Source organism: Aethalodelphis obliquidens, unplaced genomic scaffold, assembly GCF_003676395.1.
Source record: "Aethalodelphis obliquidens isolate GAN/ISIS:26980383/991018 unplaced genomic scaffold, ASM367639v1 scaffold59, whole genome shotgun sequence".
NCBI classification, from domain to species: Eukaryota; Metazoa; Chordata; class Mammalia; order Artiodactyla; family Delphinidae; genus Aethalodelphis; species Aethalodelphis obliquidens.
In genome coordinates this window covers 4,928,949-4,950,769 of record NW_020838003.1, presented here as the reverse complement: position 1 = coordinate 4,950,769, position 21,821 = coordinate 4,928,949, and the positions used below count along the sequence as shown (strand labels likewise).

At 43.7% G+C, this 21,821-nt stretch overlaps 1 protein-coding gene across 1 annotated transcript in view; it reads right to left on the bottom strand.

The window, feature by feature from the left end:
- The window catches only part of SHROOM3 (shroom family member 3), a 170,283-nt gene extending 158,383 nt beyond the window's left edge, over positions 1–11,900 (bottom strand). The window contains exon 1 of the mRNA XM_027087654.1: positions 11,604–11,900. The gene's annotated coding sequence lies outside the window, so the exon portion shown is untranslated. The remainder of the gene's footprint in view (positions 1–11,603) is intronic.
- Positions 11,901–21,821: the final 9,921 nt, after the last annotated feature.

Genomic DNA, 21,821 nt, shown 5'->3' with positions numbered 1-21,821 from the left:
CTCCCTCACCCAGAGAGCCAGCCTGTCATCAAGTCTACCTGTTCTACCTTCTAGATGTCCAATCCACCACTTCCCCCCCTTCGCCTGCCATAGCCTTGGTGCGGGCCTTCACTATTTCTCACCTGGACCAGTTGTTGCTCACTAGTTTCTGCTCCTCTAGACCTGCCATCTTCAAAACCACCCTCCAAAATGTAGCCAGAATGGTCTCTCCCAAACATAAATCTGATTTTGCCCCTGATCTACCTTTTTTTTTTTTAATTGAAGTATAGTTGACTTACAATACTTCAGGCACATAGCAAAGTGATTCAGTTGTGTGTGTGTGTGTGTGTGTGTGTGTGTGTATTCTTTTTCAGATTCTTTTCCAATATAGGTTATTATAAGATATTGAATATAGTTCCCTGTACTATATAGTAGGTCCTTGTAGTTTATCTATTTTATATATAGCGGTTTGTATCCACTAATCCCAAATTCCCAATTTATCCCTCCCCCAGCCTTTCCCCTTTGGCAACCATAAGTTTGTTTTCTATGTCTGTGAGTCTGTTTCCATTTTGTAAGTAAGTTCATTTGTATCATTATAGATTCCACACATAAGTGATATCGTATGATATTTGTCTTTCTACTTACTTCACTCAGTATGATAATCTCTAGGTCCATCCATGTTGCTGCAAATGGCATTATTTCATCTACCCCTGATCTGCCTTTTAAATTCTTCATTAGCTCCCCATCACCTTCACGGTCCTGTTCAAACTTACGAGCATCCTCACATATGTCCTCCAATCAAAAACTACCAAATATATTCAGACAGAGCTACCCCCAGCCCACTCGGCACCTTGTGCAAATTAGACAAAGGCACCGCCTAATCCAGTGGGTGAAGGTGCTCCAGGGAGCAAAGCCTGGGCCGGATTTCAGCCCTGCTCCCACCCCCTCTCTGCCCGTCCTCTATGTGGGTCACAGGTGCACAATCAGCCCTACAGCCTTGGCTTAAGGTTCTCTTCAAGCACCTCTTCGTTTACTCTGTCTAGAACACTTTTACCTACTAATCTCTCTACCCAACTCCTATTCATCCTTGTGAACATCAAGACAATCCTCTTCCCCCAAGAAGCGTTCACCTATCCTATGCTACCGAAAAACTTCGTCCTAATGTGGCTGTCCATTTCCCCCACTAGACGTTACATTCTGTGAAAGCAAGGACTCTGTCTTTCAGATCTGCCTGCTTATAGAGCCTAGCACGGTGCCCGGGAGACTGCAGACCAATAGTTGCTGAATGTCAAATGATCGATGCCTCTTGCTTTCCTTGTCTTGTCACCACGTAAGACCCCAGCAGTTTGGAGATTAGGCCACAGGGGGGTCTGCTTCCTCAGATTACGTAATCCCTACTCAAAAAACCAGATCTCACTTAGCAATCATTTCATTAACCCATGATTAAGAAGAACAAACATCTTAGATTTCAACTTCCTGGCCCCTCCTGTGAAGTTTGCTAATACAACTGTCATTGACTATTTCGTCTTACACCAGATTCTCTCCCTTCTTTTTTCATCTCCCCCTCCCAGACTTCTTCTACTTAACAAGAGCCATCCAGCTGGATGGCGGATGTGTGTGCCGGGGTGCATGGGGTAGAATTTGTGGTACTCTCTGCTTTCATTAGTGTTTGGATGTTTCCATAATTTAAAAAAAAGTGAATATAAATATTAAAAAAAAATAAAGAGTTAGCCACACTTACTGAACCACAGGCTCAACTGTTTGTATTTCTGCCTTTCCTGGGGTCTTCCCCATTGGTCCTTTATGGCTCTCCCAGTCAGCCTGTCCCTGATGTCCACACTGACTTCAGTTACGACTTTGCTCAACTGTCCTACTCACTCCTTCCTCAAACCCCTCACTAATTCCCTCCGGATACAAATACAGAATTCTCTTCTCTATTCAAGTCAGGCCACAGGAAGCAGAGCCTCCAGACTTTTAAGTCCCTGTCAGAAGCACTTGTATACCTGAAATCTAGCATTTTACTTGTGAAAAATGTACTTTTCAATTGGGTGTGAGCCATTTTAGGAAGGACTGGACAGCTATCACACAGTTTTAGTCAGAGATGTTATTGTCTCCCTGTTCACAACTATTCTAAGGGAGCATGGCCCTGACCAAGCCCCAGCTGCAGAGGTGAGGCTGGACCAGCTCTTCCTTGGCTACAAGCAGAGTCATTCAGGTTGTTGCCCACGGAACGTGGAACTGGGGGCCAGGACCTGAGTTAATAAGGTGATGAAAGCTTGAGAGCCAGGAGGACACGTGGCGTAGGACCCATGGCTGCGTGGTGAACCAGTGCCACACACAAGTGGACGTGGGAGGACAGAATCCCAGAAGTTGGGGGAAATGCATCAGACACGATTTTGTGGTTGTTATTGTAAATGATACAAGTGACATTGAACCCACAGAGAAATTTAAGCAAAAATGGGGATTTCTTGGGAAGACCAAGAATGGAGATAGCCTCAGGGATTGAAAATATTTTCAGGTTCTCTCCCTCATCCTTATCTCTTTGGGTGTGTGTGTGTGGGTGTGTGTGGGTGTGTGTGCGCGCGCAGTAGGATCGTGGATGGGGATGCAGAAAACAACCACGGAGCAGAGAACTTCAGTTTTATTTCATCCCATATTAGCCACTTCAAAAAAAGAAAACTCTGTCTTCTCTTAGATTGTGTATAAAATCTCAGGGAAGAACTCTGATTTGCCTGGCTTGGACACAAGCTTATCTAAGACAGGTCCTTATGATTCTTTATTCAATGGTTACTGTCCCCTTCTTCCTCACAAACAGAATTCTGATCCCACTGTGGCATCAGGTGACTATGTACCCAGGAAGGTGGATCCTTCCACAGCCCCGAGAGATAAATCATCTTTCATCTACACCAATCATGGTACTCTGACTCCCCTGCTGGTTACTAGTCCAGGCATGGGTACAGGACAACGCTAGCTAATGGGCTCTGACCCAAAGGAAAGTTTGTAGGAGAGTTTTTGGAAAGTGTTGCTCATTCTTACTAAAATGCACCAAAGTGGGACTCCTTCCTGCCTTTAGACAAAGTTGTTCGAAGACATGATGCCTGGAGTGGCAGCAGCCATCTTGTAATCATGAGGGACAAATCTGAAGATTAAAATCATCATGCAAAGGATGGTAGGATGGAAATAGATAAACCTGGAGCCTTGATGACGTCACTATGCCATTCAATTAACCCTGGAACCACGTCCTTCAGGAAGCCAGTCTACAGGGAGAGTAATGGAACCAATGCTCAAAGTCAACTGAAATGAGGGACTGTGTAGTCCAAGGAGAAAGTGAATAGCTGCCTACTTGCTAAGGTTGGTGGTTCCGGACCTCCTACTATGTGTCAGGCAGTGTTCCAAGGGCTTTATATGTATTACCTCATTTAATCTACACAACAACCCAACAAAGTAGATACTTTCCTTATTCCCTACTTTTCAGATGAGTAAAACAAGGTCCAGAAACATGGAGGAATTTATCCAAGGTCACAAACACAGCAATGCCAAGGTGGGAATTCACTCACACTTCTGACTCCTTCTGACTTAATCATTAGGTTAAACTTGGAAGTGTTCCTGGCTTGCTGCAGTTGGATTCCTCAAGCTTCCCTCCTACTCTTTCAAAGAACCCTCTTTTTATTTGAGCTGGTCTGAGTTTACTTTTACTGCACCCAAATGTTCCCTCAGGCCCTGGCATTGGCCAAACTCAGGCTTCCTTTCTCAGTTCCTTAATAAGCCTGTGAATCTCAGTGTCCATTTGTTAAATGCACTGAGTCCAAATCCCATTTTAAAATCCTGATTTGGTGGGATTCATGGTTCCCTGGTTCGCTCCTTCCCCAATTGTCATGTGGCCAGTGTTAGTCTGGGATCTTTTAGGGGTACTATTTCTAGTGTGATAGGACTTGTTAATTATATAGAATGTTAATGAGCACTTAATAAGAGAGGAAGATGTTGACACTGCCCCATTATATCCTCACCTGTAATTTTACCTGGTTTTTAACTTCTCAAAGTTTTTGCATTGTGACATCCTGCATTCACATATATCGCTGTGGCTCTGTGAGATTAAGAAGGCATTTCTATGGCCTTACTACTGTTTATTCATGTCACACCCTTACTTCCTCATTCATTCAACAAATATTTGAGTATCTGCCCTGCCCCAGGCACTATGCTAGGCACGGGGTATCAACAGTTTTCATTCTTTGCCCTCACAGAGGGCAATAAAGTGTAATGATATGCCAGATCATTTTGTCTCTAGATCAACAGGAGAGCTACCACAAATGAAATAGGTTCATAGGACTAGACACAGCAGTTTACAGGGACATCCTGCTGGCCGACTGCCTGGGTTCAAATTCCAGCTCTTTCACCATATGACCTTGGATTAGTTACTGAACTGGTATCTCAATTGTTTAATAACCTGTTAAATTGGGATTAAAATTGTAGCCTTGTCAGTAGGCTTTTTAGGAGAGCATTGTTATTAATCATTTAGAACGTAAATACATTCAAGTATCTGCTCAAAAGGAAAAGCGAGCTATAGTCTATTCCACCCACTGATCATGACTAAGCAACTTCACAGCAAGTAGGGGCAATACGGCAACACGCTGATCTTGGAATCTGCTAACACGGAGCACAGCACAGTCAGTGTTGGGAGAATTGGGGCTCCAGGCACCAGGACCAGGGTCACCATTGCAGGAGGATGACCCATCTGACCACCCCCCTAAATGAAACAGAGCTTCTACAATCAGTTGTTTCTTGCTCTCAGAATCCCCAATTTAAGATGTCGGTTAAAGAAAATTTAAGGTGGGCTTTCCCTGAAGAATTTAGTTTTCCATAAGCATATCTTGGAAGAAAGTAGAACCACAAATCTGGAGGAGATCTTAGAAGCCAAGCTGTCATCCAAATGTTTGATAACCCCTCTGCCCACTGGTTGCCCAGCCTCTACTGGAAGATTTCCATTGACAAGGGTGCACGCTTTTAGTTAGCCTTTCCCTTTATTGATAATCTCTAGTTATCATCAAGCACTTCCTTTTGTTGTCCCCAGACCACTTTTCCTGGTTCTGGAGCAGGGATAAGATAACCCTGATTGCAAATGATGTCTTCAAATGCTTGGAGAAGAGCAAGCATTAAAGGATGCTTTAATCTCTCTCCTAGTTTCTGAGCTAGTCACTACTTGACATGAGTTCCTACCAAAATCCTTCAAGTTCAAAGGAGGAGACTCAGAGGGGTGTCCAAGAAGATCATTTTGAAAGAGGGCTCTCGAAATACCCAGGAAAACCAATCTTGCTTCTGTGCTCAGGAGAGAAGGAGAAGACATGGATTCCTTGTTTTCATTATACCTGCAATAGATTCCTCCCCACCTGGGATCCTGTGGCCTGGAGAAGGGGATCCGTATCAAAACTCAAACATGAGTACATTGTGATAGCATGTGAATTCAGTGGAATTCAACAGGACTTTTATAGCTGAAACTTAAACCAAATGTATCAAAATACACCTGTCCCTAGAGAGTATGGACTTCATACTTTCCTAATAGAGACAATGGTGTAGCTTAAACAAGGCCAGATTTTAAAAAGTAAGCTTTTCCCTTGTATGTTTGAAGATATAGAATTGGGACCTTCTTAGGTGATAGAATTGAATAGCTAAGGGGCCAAGGTTGGGAGTTTAATTCTCATATGAACAATCAGCTTTAATCAGAACAAAACCTTCTTCTGTATGCTCACATCATCCTATCTTTAAATCCTAGGTAGTGGTAATAATAAAGAAATGAACAATGGCTAACAGTTATTTATAGAAGATTTTTTATGTGGAAGGCACTATACTAAAGGCTTCAAACAAATTATTTCATTTAAACTTTGCAAAAGCTCTGCGAAGTAAGTTCTCATAGGGTTCATTCAGAGTAAATGTCAAATGCCTTCCAATGGCCCAGAGGGCCCTGACCTTTGACCCCGCTGCACTCACCTGGCTCTTCCTCACACGTGCCACCTACACTGTCCCCAGAGCCTCTGCACTTGCTGTTCTCTCTGCTTCTAGCCTCTTCCCCAGCTTACCCCAAGGCTCAGTCTCCCACCTCCTTCAAATCTTACTGAGTCTTCCTTCATCACCTTCCTCAAGGGGCCTTCTCTCACCACCCTTTAGAAAATTGCAATATTCCCTGCTTAGGTTTTTCCATAGCAGTTATCATTTTATAACCTACAACGCAATTGACTTATTTGGGGGGTTGTTATCTGTCTCCCTTGACCAGAAGGTAGGCAAGGATTTTTGTCTACTTTTGCTCACAACCCTAAACCCAGCACATAGAAACACAGCTGGCATGTGGTGGGCACTCCGTAGATACTTACTGGTTAAATTTTACACATAAGGAAATAGGGACCGAGAGGGTAAGTGGTCATGCTTTTCATAGAAAGACTTCATCAGGATCCCACGTACCAGAAACCAAACTCGGAGTGTACATACTTTTCCCAAGAGTTGGTGACATTATTTTTAACCATTGGGGGCAATACATTCATTCTGAATAATATTTCCAAGAAACACTAGCAATCAAAAATGTAGGGCTTCCCTGGTGGCGCAGTGGTTGAGAGTCCGCCTGCCGATGCGGGGGACACGGGTTCGTGCCCCGGCCCGGGAAGATCCCACATGCCACGGAGCGGCTGGGCCCGTGAGCCATGGCCGCTGAGCCTGCGCGTCCGGAGCCTGTGCTCCGCAACGGGAGAGGCCACAACAGTGAGAGGCCCGCGTACCGCAAAAAAATAAAATAAAATTTAAAATGTAAAGATATATTCCACATGTGTACTATATTCAAGAATTATATACGTGTTGGAACAATCACTTGTCAGAATATTTTTTGACTCTACAGGAAAATTTTATTTGCTAAGATTTGAGGATATATATTTTTATCCTCTTCAGTTTTTTAAATGAAAATATAAATATTTAAATATATAACAATTTGTGTGTGTCTGTATATGCATATATATTCTCATGAAAACATTTCCCAGGAAGATGGGAAGATGTTTCCCAAGAACAGCAAGGATGACAGCTTATAACACTCCTTTATAGATGTCACTCAGATTCGAGGGCCATTTCCCCAGTTCCTTTTATGGGATTATATTTAACCTTCCTAATAATGCAGAAATCCAATTTGCACATGAGGAACCACGCTTTAACAGGTTGTGCGCCTTCCTAAAATAGCTCGGTATGGGGTAGAAGTTAGAACAGAATACAATTCTTCTGTCTCCATCTAGAGTACCCATCCCTGTGCTCTCAGCTGCTGGTTAGGCTTCAGGTGTTTACCATTTTACAGGATCTTCTACCCTGAGGAAGGAACTCAGTTACTATAAATGGCTAACTTAGTGCCCCATCAACTGAAAAATTAAAAGATACAAATATTATTAATACTTGGCCCCTCTCTTTTTCCAGGGTCTGCTCTTACACAGATTTGAGCGACTCACAGTGGAGCCCGTACATCGTCACAGTGAAAGCAACGTCTTTGTCTGAAGTTCATTTCACTAACTAAACATCCAGGTTTCTAAAGCTCACATTATTACAGAGGGAAAAAGAAGGCAGCTGCTGACAGGATCACTAAAAGCAACAAATACCAGGAAAATCTCAAAACTCTGACCACTTTTTCCTTAACCAGAATTCTGCCAGTGATTTCTCCACAGCTTCGGAAACTTGTTTTCACCTCTACGCTTTTCCAAAAGAGAATTCTACCCCAGGGGGAAAAAAAAATTAAGACCTCAAACCAAGTTACAAATTGCTCATTTAAAGAACAGGAATTAAGGATGTGGGGGGGCTTTTCTTCCTTAAAAGCTCATCACTCTGTAGAAAGAATCCGAACCCTGTCCTGATTCTTCCTGAGCAGTGGAGCAGTTTTTGGTTTTGTGTTAGTTAATTTTAATTAAAAAAAAAAAAAAAAAGGCACCATTCTTGAGAAGCTGTTGCTATGAGACTTCCTGCCTCAACAGATGGCCACAGAGCAGTTCTCAGCCCCAGCTCCGGGCTCTGAAGCCCTCCACTCAGGCATACCATTAACATTCCTGAAATACTTTCGGAGGCGAATGCGGGCCAGCCGCCTTCAGACCAGCTCACCCGCAGCTCCTGGCCTGGCCTCCCTGGCCATGGGGCCTGGGTTGAGATTTGTTATAAGTGAATGATCAGGCCTCTCTAGGAAAAGGCCATAGCACAGATGTTGCCTCCTCCTCAGATGAGGCTTTGGACAAACTTTGCCAACACACCCCTGGGGTTTTGAGCCCTTCTGGTGAGCGGGGTGGGGGTGGGGCGCACATGTGTGTGCAGACATACAAACACGTGCACACACACACACACACATGCACACGCAATCCATACCCAATTCATTTCATTGTCTGTAAGCCTCTGAGCCCTTCCTGTTACAGTGATCCAGTTGAGAGCAGCAGAGTTTTGGACTGAAGCCTTTTTAGTGCCCAGAGTTGCTGAGGAAGAGGTTTAAGAATTCCTGATTTCTCTTTTGACAGGAAGACGGAAAAGAAAGGAGAAAAGCAAGGCATGTCAGATTCTACTTTCTCACTAACTTCTTGATGCTGTTGGACAAATCATTCCACATCATCACTTCTCTCCCTCTTCCAGACTGGGATAATGATACTGACCTACATGCGTCAGATAGAGGAATTGATGAACCATGAGTAAGAAACAACTGTGAAATCACTGTGTAAATATCAGGTTCACAGGACCAGTCTCCAGTGCTGCCAGGGAAAAGATAAGGGAGGAACTTGGAGACGGGCACATTGGGGTCTAACTGCAGGGACCACCACCCCTGGAGGGCTGGTCCGGATCGCTGACCACGGGGATTTGGCGGAAAAGGTCTACCGGCAGCTTTATCGGTCACTAAGGAGCTTCGGGACTTGGAAAAACACAAGTGATTCTGAACAGCCATAGCTTTTCAAGGTGGGGCTCATTTAAATTCCATCCCCTGAGTTGTCTCTGCAAAACCAGGCCCAGAGTGTACGAGCAAAGTCCTACTTAAGTGTCTGACGCCAGAACTCACTGGATCACTTGACAGGCCATCAGAGCAATCCTACCAGTTTCAGTTCACAGACGTTCATCTGTGCTTTTCTCCCCATGATATCAGATGATAGGTCACTGCCACCATCATTTGACGTTTGTTTTTTAATCCAATCTGTGCAACTAGCAGCAAAATGACTTGAGACTACTTAGGTTCCTGCCTTCTAAAATCACCCATTTGTTCTGACGTAAAACTTCCCTCCCTTCTCCAAAATACGAACATTAGGGTTGCTGGAAGCAATTAAAACCCAAAATAAAACAAAACATGCCTTTGAGAGGTGTGGCCTAACAAGGAGTGCCCACTTTTTCCTATTAACCAGGGACATTTTAATGAAGCTATCTATAGTGTGGAGATGAGGAAGCTGCTTCCTTTTCCATTTGTCTAGGGCTACGGAAGCACATCCAGCAAAGGGACATTTTGCCCAGTTGTTCAGCTTCTGAGCTCACAGCACCCCTACCCTCCATCCGCCAGTCAGAAAAGTCTGGGGCAAAGGCTGGAATCTGTCTTGAGGGAGGAGAAAAGAGAGGGAGAGGTAAGGGGAGGGCAGTGTCTGACGTGCACGGCTTCATTTGCATAGCTGACCCTTTCAAGCAGAGCCAATGGGGCACACACTGTGCGTCTGGGAGGGCAAGGCTGAGTGCGCTCTATTGTGTCCCATTGTGTGCTACCCACGACACCAGGGGGACCGCCACCACGCCTGCCGCAGACGAGGGAGCCTGGCAGGCATTCCACAGTTCCAGAAAGGAGACACTGGGGAAAAAAATAAATATAAGATACTTATCCCCCTGTCTCAGTCTAACTCTAATGATACTGTTCTCGGGATGAAATGTGTGTGTGCGCACGCGTGTATTAGTTATTAACAATTGTGTTAAATTACACATTTGTGGGTCCCCTTGTACTCTGCAGATAGGTACGGGGTTTTCTACACTCAATATGAAATGTGCGCTTGTCGTGACTTTATTTCCTTTTTAACTAGAGATAGAGGTTTTTCAACTAGCTCTCTCTTCCTTTCTGTACCTTTTTAGGACACTGAGGTTTTTACGGATTGTGATTTTTTTTTTAAGATAGTGATTAGGGCTGAGATGGAATTGATCCCTTCATATATAACAATGACTTATCCTTAACCCAGGAAGTCACCTTTGATTTATACACTCTCTAGGTTGTAATTCATAAGCAAAGGTAGAATTTTGAAATTTAAATCAATGCTAAATATTCAATATTTGTTTAGCTTTCCAACATTCATTTCTCCTTTAACTCCCTCAACATTTATAAATTCACTTAGTATCTACCTACCAACGGATCTAATTTTTCAATTATCGCCAGCCATCTGTACTATTTGCACACAAATTACATTTTAAATGATTTCTGTAGACTTGTGTGATGATCACATTTCACCCCATGGGCAATGTCATTTCTGATGCTTCTATCCATCAGAGCAGTCATTTTTACTATTTATATTTAGTATTAATACGTTGATCTTATTACAGGAAAATGTCTTTATAAAGAAGAGTTAGTTCACAGCTGAGAAAGATGGAGATTTCCAACTGGCTATAAATAATGGAAGAAAAAAACATATTTCAGGATGCTTAACATAGATCGCGAGCATGTGGTTTCTGAATACTTATCCCTGTTTTTCACCATCTCTGTTCTATTACTGTTTACTACTTAAATAGAATCATTCAGAATTGGGGAACACCTTCCTACTATCTTTGGAATGTGGTGGGAAAAGTAGTCTCAGAATGTCTTTGGATTTAGAAATGGACCTTAACCCATTTAGAGAAAGTTTTCATTAAAAAAATAAAAATCGTTTCCTCCCTGTCACGACAAACAGGCAAGAGTGTAAGCATTAGTCTGAACCACTAGTCTTTCTACCAACCTTGGATTACTGAACCCTAGAATGAAAGTATGCTCACAGCAATCCAACAGGAGGTCCCCAAAGTATTCGTCAATCCACTTAAAAGCACATAAAATGAAATCAGAGTAGAGCTTAAGCTTAACCGGAATCATGGCTTAATATTCCTAAGAGTCTCACTGTTGCTCAAATAGGTGCTTCCCTCTAGGATCTGACTTTCTCTGGAACGTAAGGGTGGAGAAAAGTGAGCCGAGCAGTACAGTCAAACCCCTGCTGCTGACTCCCCCTTGCTGAGCAAACCTTAAAAAGAAAAACTGCTTTCCCATCACAAGAGGAAAACGTTAAAGATAGCTTTAAAAATAAGCAGTAGTTAGAATTAGTAAACCCATGGTTGGAAGGAGCCTATGGCCCATCATATATATTTGTTGGCCTCGATGAAAAGTTTCTTTTCATCACTCGAGCTTCTCATCAAATAGGAAGGAGTGCACGGTGATTTGTCAAGTACCCCTCTCTCCATTTACATCTTCATTTCTGCCTTGGTGTCATTTTGCCGGCACATCTGACAGCCGAATCACTTAGGAATTTCATCATAAAGGCCTAAACTAAAATAACTTCCTCGGCTCTCTTTAGTTTACCTTCCTGATACTGGCATTTCTGTCGAGGTATACATAGAAATCATGTCGAGAAATACCTGGTTTCAAAAGGACTTACCTTAAGGAAGTCTAAGCCGGCATTTCCACTGACCTCAGCTATATCTGTTGGACGACTCTGTCCAGCATGACACTGGGCCAAGCCGGCCGCCGAGGGGCCTCAGTGGCTTGGGGCAGGTGGCACAGAGGCACGATTCCGGCCCGGAAAGAATCCCCGGGAAGCAGCCCCGGAAGGCGAGGGCTAAGACACAGGTGTCAGACACCACCCAGGCACCTCCGCTCCGAACCTGCAGTCAGACGGCTGCCCTGATTAGCCAAGTACAAAAGGCAGTTCGGATTACTGCCCTCCTCCCAACCAATCGCCGGCCGGCCGGCCTGACAGCAGCGGGCCCCCTGATGGAAGGGGAAGTACACGCGGCCAGAACCCGAGAGTGGCCGTGGGCACACAGCCCCGTGCGCTCTGCAGAAGCTGCTCGTCAGCCTGTTGCAAGCAGAGCCCGTGGCAACGGGTAAGCCCTCTCCTGCCAAAGGTCGCTCTAGGGTCCTTTGACTCACAAAAACTCGATGCACCGCGATGACGGTTAAATCGAAACGGAGGACAACAGAATGAATGGCGCTGGCAGCTTCACTCATGGGGCTCCCCTGCCTGCTATTCCTCCCTCCCCTTGCTGGTCCCCACTAGGGCTTCTGTGCAGCTGAATAAGTTCAATTTTTAATTAGCTATGGTTTTTGCAAGCAACAGTTTCTCACAGAAACTAGGAGGAGGGGAGGGAGACTCAAAAAGGACAAACTTTCTACAGTCATTGTTTCCAGCGATCACGTTCAATATTATAACCACCCCCACAGACACAAAAATTTATAAAAGTAGTGCTTGTAAAAAAAACAAAACAAAACAACAACAACAACAACAACAAGACACTGCATTTGAAAATTCAGCCCAGTGGAGTGCCACGCAGCTCACCTTTGCGCATGGAATCCTGACAGGTTTTCTGAACTGCGACTGTGTTAAAGGAATTTCACTTACAACTATCATCTGAGCCTCTGAAACGGCAGGCCTTTGCAGCCGTATGGAGAAGCAGTGCTTTCTTCAAGTTTTGGTATTTGCCCCAGACTGTAAGGGTCAGCTTAACAGTAACCACAGACACACACACAGAGAGAAAAGCAATAGGGCACACAGAAAGAAAGCAATTCCAAGTGTGTCTCAATTCGTGGGTATGCGAATGCATTTTCATTAGTTTACGGCTGCCACGGTGGGAAAAAACAGATCACGGGATCCACGCATAATCTGTAAACCTCCTTGCTATAGAAGCTTTAAAAGACTTCCAGATTAATTTTTTAAGATGTGGAAAGAAGGAAAGGGAGCACGTACACACACACATACACACACACACACACACACACACACACACACACACACTGCAAAATTCTGACATCACAGGGGGCATTATACTCTAAACACAGCGGTAATTTCCATTCCAGACACCAAGAAAGTCTGAAGCATCCTTGAGGCTGTTAGTACATTTCAAAGGTGAAACTAATTGTATTTAGAGCTTGTCCCTGTGTTGACTAGCAACGCTGTCTCTCCAGAATGCTCCCCTTGAATTCCAGAGCTATCTCTATGCCTATAATATGAAATCTAAGGAAACACGATTGAGGCAAGTGTGGGATAGGAACAGGGGTGGTCGGGGGAGGGGGGGCAGAGAACCCTCTTTCAAAAGAGGAACCTCCACTGGATCTTGCACCCTGGATGCATTCTATCAGAAGTAGCCTTCTTTCCTTGAGGAAGGCAAAATTCTTGTCCCAGCTTTGTGTTTTCCTCTCCCACCCTATCGCCTTCCCACACACCACAACTGAGTTGCGTGTCCTTCCATCACAGGCTACTCCCACCAAACCGGAGTTCAAGGGCAGCCGGGCCACAAAATTCATTTTGAATGTGTCAGATTTAACAACCTCCTGCCGCTGACCAGAAGCTGGTTTCCACAGTGCACAGTGACAAATGGTTCTGCTTGATATCTGGTTATCGCAATGAGCCATCTAGTATGGGAATGCCATTCCTTCAACCAGCGGGACATGACCACTGGTTTAAAGGAGCCAGGCGTCTACCCCCTCTTCATTTCACCAGTCATTTCCTAGTCCAGCTCTGTGCAATCTGAGCTCACTTTATATCTACCCCCGTCCGAGCTCCCTATGACAACATCCTCAAGGGATTAGTGGCTCCAGGAACTATATCACTGTGTATGTTCTCATGGGTGCTATGTTACATTAGAAGAAAAGATATCTTTATGTGGTTCTTCAGAGAAACTAAAATGAGCAGGCAGGTATAGAAAAAAAATTGTATTGAAGCAATCAAATCACCCGTCCTTTCACAAATTATGAGATGAATAAGAAAGTCATTGTTATGTTTACAAAGAGTGAATGCCTATGTAGTATTAGATTGAACCACATGAAATGGTCAATATTTGACAATTTTTGGTCGACTACAACAGCAAGTTCATGTGGTTCAACCTGTAGTTGAACTAGTTATCTACTGTACAAATACTAATTAACTATGTGTCAATACGCAGTTACTATGTTACATTCTCTAATCGCCACAATTCTATAAGGTAAATACTATAATTATTGTTACAACTTTAGAGCTGAGGAAAGGGAGGCTTGGGGAGGCTGAGGAATGTGTTGAACATCTCACAGCTAGCAAGCATCGGAGGGGGGGATTCCCAAGCTGGCAATCTGACCCCAGAGCCCATGCTTTGAACCACTGCCCTCTACGAAGGACAATTTGAATTCTGACTTTGGCATTCACTAGCTTTGTGACCCTGAGCTGATAACTAAATTTCTCCAAGCCTCAGTTTTCTCTCCTCTGAAATGGGACTAATAATAGAAACTATCTGGTGTGAGGACAGAACATGATGACATAAGCAAAGCACTTAGCACAGTGCCCGGCCCAGGGGAAGACCTCAACTGTTACCTCATAGTGGTGGTATCAGCACAGTCACTTCACCAGGACCTCAAGTGACATCCCACGGTGTGTCCCCATCACCCTTTGGTAGTGCAGTGGCCACGCATGGGCAGAAGGACAGTGAAGCCTGGGTCCTTAAGTCTGGAAGCACTGCCCTTCAGAGTCAGCAATGGTTACTTTGGCACATGGAAAGTTCTTCACACTGGAATGTGCAGCACCCCGCAACCCCTTCATGTGGAAGAGAGACTCTCCTTGCCACGCTGCCCCCCAAACCCTGCCCTCAGCCCCATCTTCTATTTCCTGCTTGCTCTACTTCAGATTTCTACTAAGAATCTGGAACACTTTCACTGACACCTTAGATTTCTCGTTTATTACCTCCTAGCTTCTTTGGCCATCAGCTGTAGACGGTTACTCAATCCATGTTTGAAGAAGCACTGACGATCTAATCTGGAAGCAGAGCTGTGGAACCCACAGCGCTGGCCCAGGAGGTGGTGGGCCAGGCTTCCTTCTGATTCTGCCACTGACCTGCTAAGTGACTGTGAACGAGTCACTTATAGTCTCTGGACTCAAGTCCTCACTAATCTAGAACATCACTAAGTTTCTTCCCAGTACTAATATCTGTGGTGAAGAGAAAAAAAAGAATATACTAGACGAGCTTTTGAAGAAACGTGGAGTTTTTCTTTTTCCTTTTCTCTAAAAGCTAGTAGCGCATCTACTCAGGCACATCCTGTTTCCTTCTGATCACCTTTTAAACACCCACAGGCAGGAGAGTTTCATTTTACTCTGTTGATAAACTGCAGACCAAGATAGATGGCCTTGATTTCAGAGCACCAGACTTCCATGGTATTTGTCCTTAATGATTTGCACATGTCCTTGTAGGGTGCTTGTTTGTGGTTAGAGATGGGGGTCTATGGAGGGAAAGCCTCACTAAATAATGAAGAAAATGTGGTTCCCTTACTTACTTTCAATTTCTTTGTGTCTGTGTCTGTGCATAACAGTTGCACTGTTCTCCAGCAGTTGTAAGTTACACGTCCACTGTGTAAGGTAGACTTGGATGCCTGTAGAGCAGGGGTCCCCAACCCCCAGCCCGGTTCCTAACCGGGCCCCACAGCAGGAGGTGAGTGGAGGGCGACCGGCGAAGTCTGGCGCTCCCCATCGCTCCCCCTCGCCCGCATTAGTGCCTGAACCATCCTGCCCACGACCACCACCCTGGTCCGTGGAAAAATTGTCTTCCACAAAACCAGTCCCTGGTGCCAAAAAGGTTGGGGACCGCTGCTGTAGGGCACTTACTTGCCTGTATTTTTATGGCACACTCCAGAAGCTCGAAGTACTTTCACAGAGTATGTTTTTTAAAATTAAAAGTTTGTCCTCAATATCCTGTGATAGTCCATAATGGAAAAGAATATTAAAAAAGAATGTATACAGACTTCCCTGGTGGCACAGTGGTTAAGAATCCACCTGCCAATGCAGGGGACACGGGTTCGAGCCCTGGTCCGGGAAGATCCCACATGCTGTGGAGCGACTAAGCCCGTGTGCCACAACTACTGAGCCCGCGAGCCACAACTACTGAGCCCAAGTGCCACAACTACTGAAGGCCGTGTGCCTGGAGCCCGTGCTCCACAACAAGAGAAGCCACCGCAATGAGACGCCTGTGCACCGCAACGAAGAGTAGCCCCCGCTCGCCGCAACTGGAGAAAGCCCGCGTGCAGCAATGAAGACTCAATGCAGCCAAAAATAAATAGATAAATAAATTTATATTAAAAAAAAGACTGTATACATATGTATAACTGAATCACTTTGCTGTACAGCAGAAATTAACACAACATTGTAAATCAACTACACTTCAATAAAAATAAATAAATAAATAATATAGGCACTTCCCATATCCCCCCAACAATAAAGTTTGTCCTCAATACTCCCAGGAGGAATTAAAAGAATTTTATGGGGCTTCCCTGGTGGCACAGTGGTTGAGAGTCTGCCTGCCGATGCAGGGGACACGGGTTCGTGCCCAGGACCGGGAAGATCCCACATGCCGCGGAGAGGCTGGGCCCGTGAGCCATGGCTGCTGAGCCTGCGCGTCCGGAGCCTGTGCTCCGCAACAGGAGAGGCCACAACAGGGAGAGGCCCGCGTGCTGCAAAAAAAAAAAAAAAAAAAAAAAAGAATTTTATGAATGGAGGAGATGGAAACAGCCTCTTGGCCTCTGATCTACTTTCTTTCCATAGAGCACTCACCACCTTCTAACATACTGGATAACTTACATATGTATTACGTTCATTATTCATTTCCTCTCCTCACAAGGATGTCGACTCCATGAGGACAGAGATGTTTCAGACCATGGCTGAGTCCCAAGCACCTAGAGCAATGACTGGCCATATATTAGATGCTCAATAAATAAATTAAACTTTATAAAATCATGTAAATGATTCAGGTAGACCTGTACCCTACGCATCTCACTTTTAGAAATCATACTGTGTCATCAAAAATAAGAGGTATTGTACAAAAGATCACACCGGCAAGGATAGTGATAATGACCGAGGTGATGATAAACAAACATGTGGGTTCAGTAGTTTAGCCCAACTCTGCAAATTCCCACATAGAGGTTCCAGGCTGAAAGAAAACTGGGCAGTGAGCCTAGAGCAAAGCAATAAGCTCAGGTTCTCTTTTCTAGTCCATTTTCCTTCAATTTCATGGGAAATTGTATTTGGTAGAGAACTCCAAGTGTGTCTAAAGGAGTCAGATCCTTGAGGACACTCCAAGGAAAGTGGAGACAGAGCAGTTGAGCCATGCTCACTTTGTACTCAAGGGAACATTTTTTTAATCCCAGTCTGAGCACACGTTGACATCAAGGTTGATAAGTAATGCCTGTAGTCCTCTGAGTGTCATAAAAGATGTCAGTTAAGTCCAAAGTATTATTACACAATACCTTTCCTGTATAATCATTGCAGGACATAAAGCATTTATGATACATCTGAAAGCATGATATTTTCTCATTGCTAACATTGCTGACGACAGTCACAGTTCTTCAGTTTAATTCTGCTCGTATTATGCCGTCCCTGACCACAGAGACCAACAGGCCTAAAGTAATCACATCACTCTTGTTCTTTTTCTCTCTTTACATTCTCTAATTCTTTGGGGAAACCAAGGGATTTATTTCTTCAGAAGAATGTTAGTGGCCAGAAGGTGGCAAATAAAGGCACGGGGTTCAGTCATCCCTTCAAAGTCCCAACATCCCCAGTGGGGAACCCCAAGTTACCATTTAGTACTAAGAATAACAGGTAGAGGAATTACGTTTGGGTTCACCTTTCACCCTCGGGGATGAAAAAAAAAACTCTGGAGAAGGAGCATTGCGGAACACAAATTACAGTATCCTTAATGCCTCATTTCAATCTCTAGGAAAACTACACAGCTGATATAAAAAATGAGTAAGGTGTGCCGGTAACAACAAATACCAGTTACATTTATAGACTTATATTTGTACTTAGTTTCTTAGCAGGTGCTTACTCTGTGTCAGGGAGGATACCAAGTACTTTACATATTTTAACTCTTCCAACAGCTCAACTAGGGAGCTACTATTATTACACCTACTTCACAGGTGAAGAATCTCAGGCACAGAGAGATTAAAAACTTGCCAGAGATCACAAAACTAGCAAGTGGTGGTAACAGGATTTGAACCTGGGCAGTCCGATTTCAAAAAATACGCTTTTTTTAAAAAAAAAATTTATTCATTTTTGGCTGCGTTGGGTCTTAGTTGCAGGTGAGGGCTTCTCTCCAGTTGTGTGCAGGCTCAGTAGTTGCAGTCTGCGGGCTTAGTTGCCCCGAGGCATGTAGGATCTTAGTTCCCTGACCAGGGAGCCCACTGGACCACCAGGGAAGTTCCGCAAAGAATACGCCCTTAAACACTACTGTCCATGCCAGATCTGCTGTGACTTAGAAATGGGTTGTGTATGGCATGTACAGTGTTGAGGTATTTTTCCAGCTGGCAGACGTTTCCTTAGGGAGAATATGCCACACAGCCCCCAGCCACATATCAGCTGAGTAGATCAGTTGAATGGCGCCAGCCAGCAGTAACGAGAGAGGTTGTCAAGCAATTAGCCTGATGATAATTTGGTATAATAAAACCTGCTTCAAATCATAATTTAAACGGACAGTGTGGAGGACATTCTTCCTTTTGCTTTCCTAACCTTCCATCTTGTCTACAGTTGAAAAAGGCAGTTTGAATCATAGCGGGGCTAGCAAACACACGTTCCTTGAAAAGAAATGTGACAGGAGACCCACACAGACAGGCAGTCAGCCCAGTATGTGGAATTTTCACCCAGTCAGCAAACATTTCATGAGTGCTTTTGCTACGGTGGGTACTGGAGAGATCAAAGCGGGTAAGACACAGCGATTTCCTGCCCCAGTTTAGTGTTGGAAATGGCCAACCATCCCTCTACTGGAAAAGACTCAGTCTGGACAACTGGTTGGAGATGAAGAAAGATAACTGGGCAATCAGTGTTTGAGCTACCGGGCTGGGAAACTCAAATGCCAACTGGGCCAGGCAGGCAGGGTCATTGGGCAGAGTGGCAGGTGTCAGATGATAGGAAGCACCGGCGCCCCAAAGTAAACGGGAGGGGGTACACCTCACCTGATGTGGGTATACCCGGCTCCAACCCACTGCTGTCATATCGTCTGATTTTTCCAGAAGCCAGATTCTTGTGTCAAACTCCCACATTTTTAGTGAGGATTAAACAAATATTTGCAGGCCAAATGCTTCTAGATCAAACAAATGTCTGCAGGCTAAATACTTGTGAGATGTAGTTTTCAAATTCCGTTTTAAAAGTTCAGAGAACTTTATCAAATTCACTGAGTCGACTAGCTTTAATAGTGGATTTGGTATATGTTGACCTTCAGATCCTTATGTACACCTAGTTTCGATCATTTTAAATTTTTTATTGACGTAACATACACAGAGTGTATCAGGTGCGCTTATGTAAACAGCAAAAATGATATAGACTATTTCCAGCATCCGCGTGAGGCTTCTTCCAGACTTTTCCAGCCTATTCCAGACTCCCTGCCCTGACTTTTGACCTCCATCATCAATTAGCTTTGCCTGTTTTGCCTAGTTCAAATCTTAATCACAAGAAATTGATACCAGATGTAGTTGCTTCAGGTCTGAAAGAAATAAAACTGGGTTTAAACAAATAAAGGTACAACCAAAAAAGAGTCCCGGTGAACCCAGCACCACGATGGAGCCACACACTAGCCCAGTGCTTTTCAAGTTCTGATGCTTCTGACTTACATGCACCTTTGCTTTCCGAAAACTATCATTTCCTGTGCGAATAATATAGGCCAACTATGTACTTGTCACTCTGCATAGAGTATCTCATTCAAGCATCACAAAACCCCTCTGAGATACAAATTTAGATAAAATGTATTCCAACCGTACAGCTAAAGAAAACCTGACCGTGGTAGGTATGCAGCTGGATCCACACAGCCAACTTGTACAACGTTTAGGTTCAAAGAAAGGGCTATTACAAAGCCCAGGTACTTTTCCACTGCACCACACGGCCTACCCATAAAACTACCAAATGGTGTGTTTTCTTAACTCTTCCACAAGAATATGATAAATTTCAGTTCTTAACCAGGAACATAATGAACCTTATTGAATTTAGCATCTGACTAGGAGTTCATGCTTCACTTTATAAGGACTGGTGGTGGTGGTTTGAAAGCTGACCTTTATTATCTAGGTACTTTTATTTTTTAAACAACTTAATGAGAATATATATATATGTATATATATATATATAAATTTAACACATATATATAAAAATATATCTGGGAGGGAGGGAGACGCAAGAGGGAGGAGATATGGGAACATATGTATATGTATAACTGATTCACTTTGTTATAAAGCAGAAACTAACACACCTTTGTAAAGCAATTATACTCCAATAAAGATGTAAAAAAATTAAAAAAATATATGAATCACTTTGCTGTACACCTGAAACACAACATTGTAATTCAACTATATTAAAAAAAGAGACTCAATTGTCTGACACATAAAAAAAGTCAATAAATGTTAGTTATCATGATGATGATGATGAGACGTTTAAAACAAACCTGATTACGAGGCCCAACAAATTAACTTTCCAGGATATTGAAACAATTTGAAGATATGATGCTGGAACCATTCTGGGTGAACAACAGTCAAGAAATAGTGGAAAATACGAGAGTCTGAAAAAAATCATGATTTTTTTTAAAGTGGAGGAGTAGATGGCAATAGATTCTAGAAACAGTGGACAGGTGGATTTCGTATAGACCTCTGGAAAAAAAAAATCTGTAGGAGATTAATTTGATGGTTCATGAACACCCAGAAAGTCATCTGTGGTCACTAGAAGCCACCTTGGGCTTGCTGAGAGCAAGTCATGCTAACATCTCATTTAAGAAAGAAAAAAATGGGGCTTCCCTGGTGGCGCAGTGGTTGAGAGTCCGCCTGCTGATGCAGGGAACACGGGTTCGTGCCCCGGTCCGGGAAGATCCCACATGCCGCGGAGCGGCTGGGCCCGTGAGCCATGGCCACTGAGCCTGCGCGTCCGGAGCCTGTGCTCCACAGCGGAGAGGCCACAACAGTGAGAGGCCCGTGTACCGCAAAAAAAAAAAAGAAAAAAAATGACAGTATAATTTCATAATCGGTCCTTCCTTTGTGCTGTTGTATTACTCACAAATTTGATAAACAAATCTTCCTCTGTCAAAATAAAATAACTTAATGAACACAATGGTAATATATAAATAAATATATATATTTAGCATAGGTCTTATTTATCTTTATTTACCTAAACTAATTTCCTGGGGCTTATGAGAACATTGTGTTGTATGAATATGGTTCTGAGACAGGAGGCAGATTTGGATGTTTCAAGACTTTTCTCTGTCCCAGGAAATTTGTGTAGCACGAAAATGGGATTAGAACAGTGGTGGCTATAAAATTTGCTCTAAGAGGGGCTCCCTGGTGGCAAGGGGATAGTGCAGGAGTTACAGGGCACTTGTCTTGAAGCTGTGCTCCGCATAGTAAGTTCACTGTTTTCACTTAGACCAGAGCCATTTCCTAAAGATGCCTTCATTCATTCTTCAACAAGATTGAGAAAACAACAATTGTTTATAGCAAAGAATATTATTTTATTGGGTGGGCAACTAATGCATATTATTGGGAGGTGGAGAGAGGAATTAAAAGCCCCACTGTCTGCCAACACCAGCCCCGTGTTGCTGCCTCTAGGGAAGACGGGCTCATTCACCTCATGCCAAATGACAATAAAGGGAGCTAGATGGTCGACGATTCAAATCAAGAG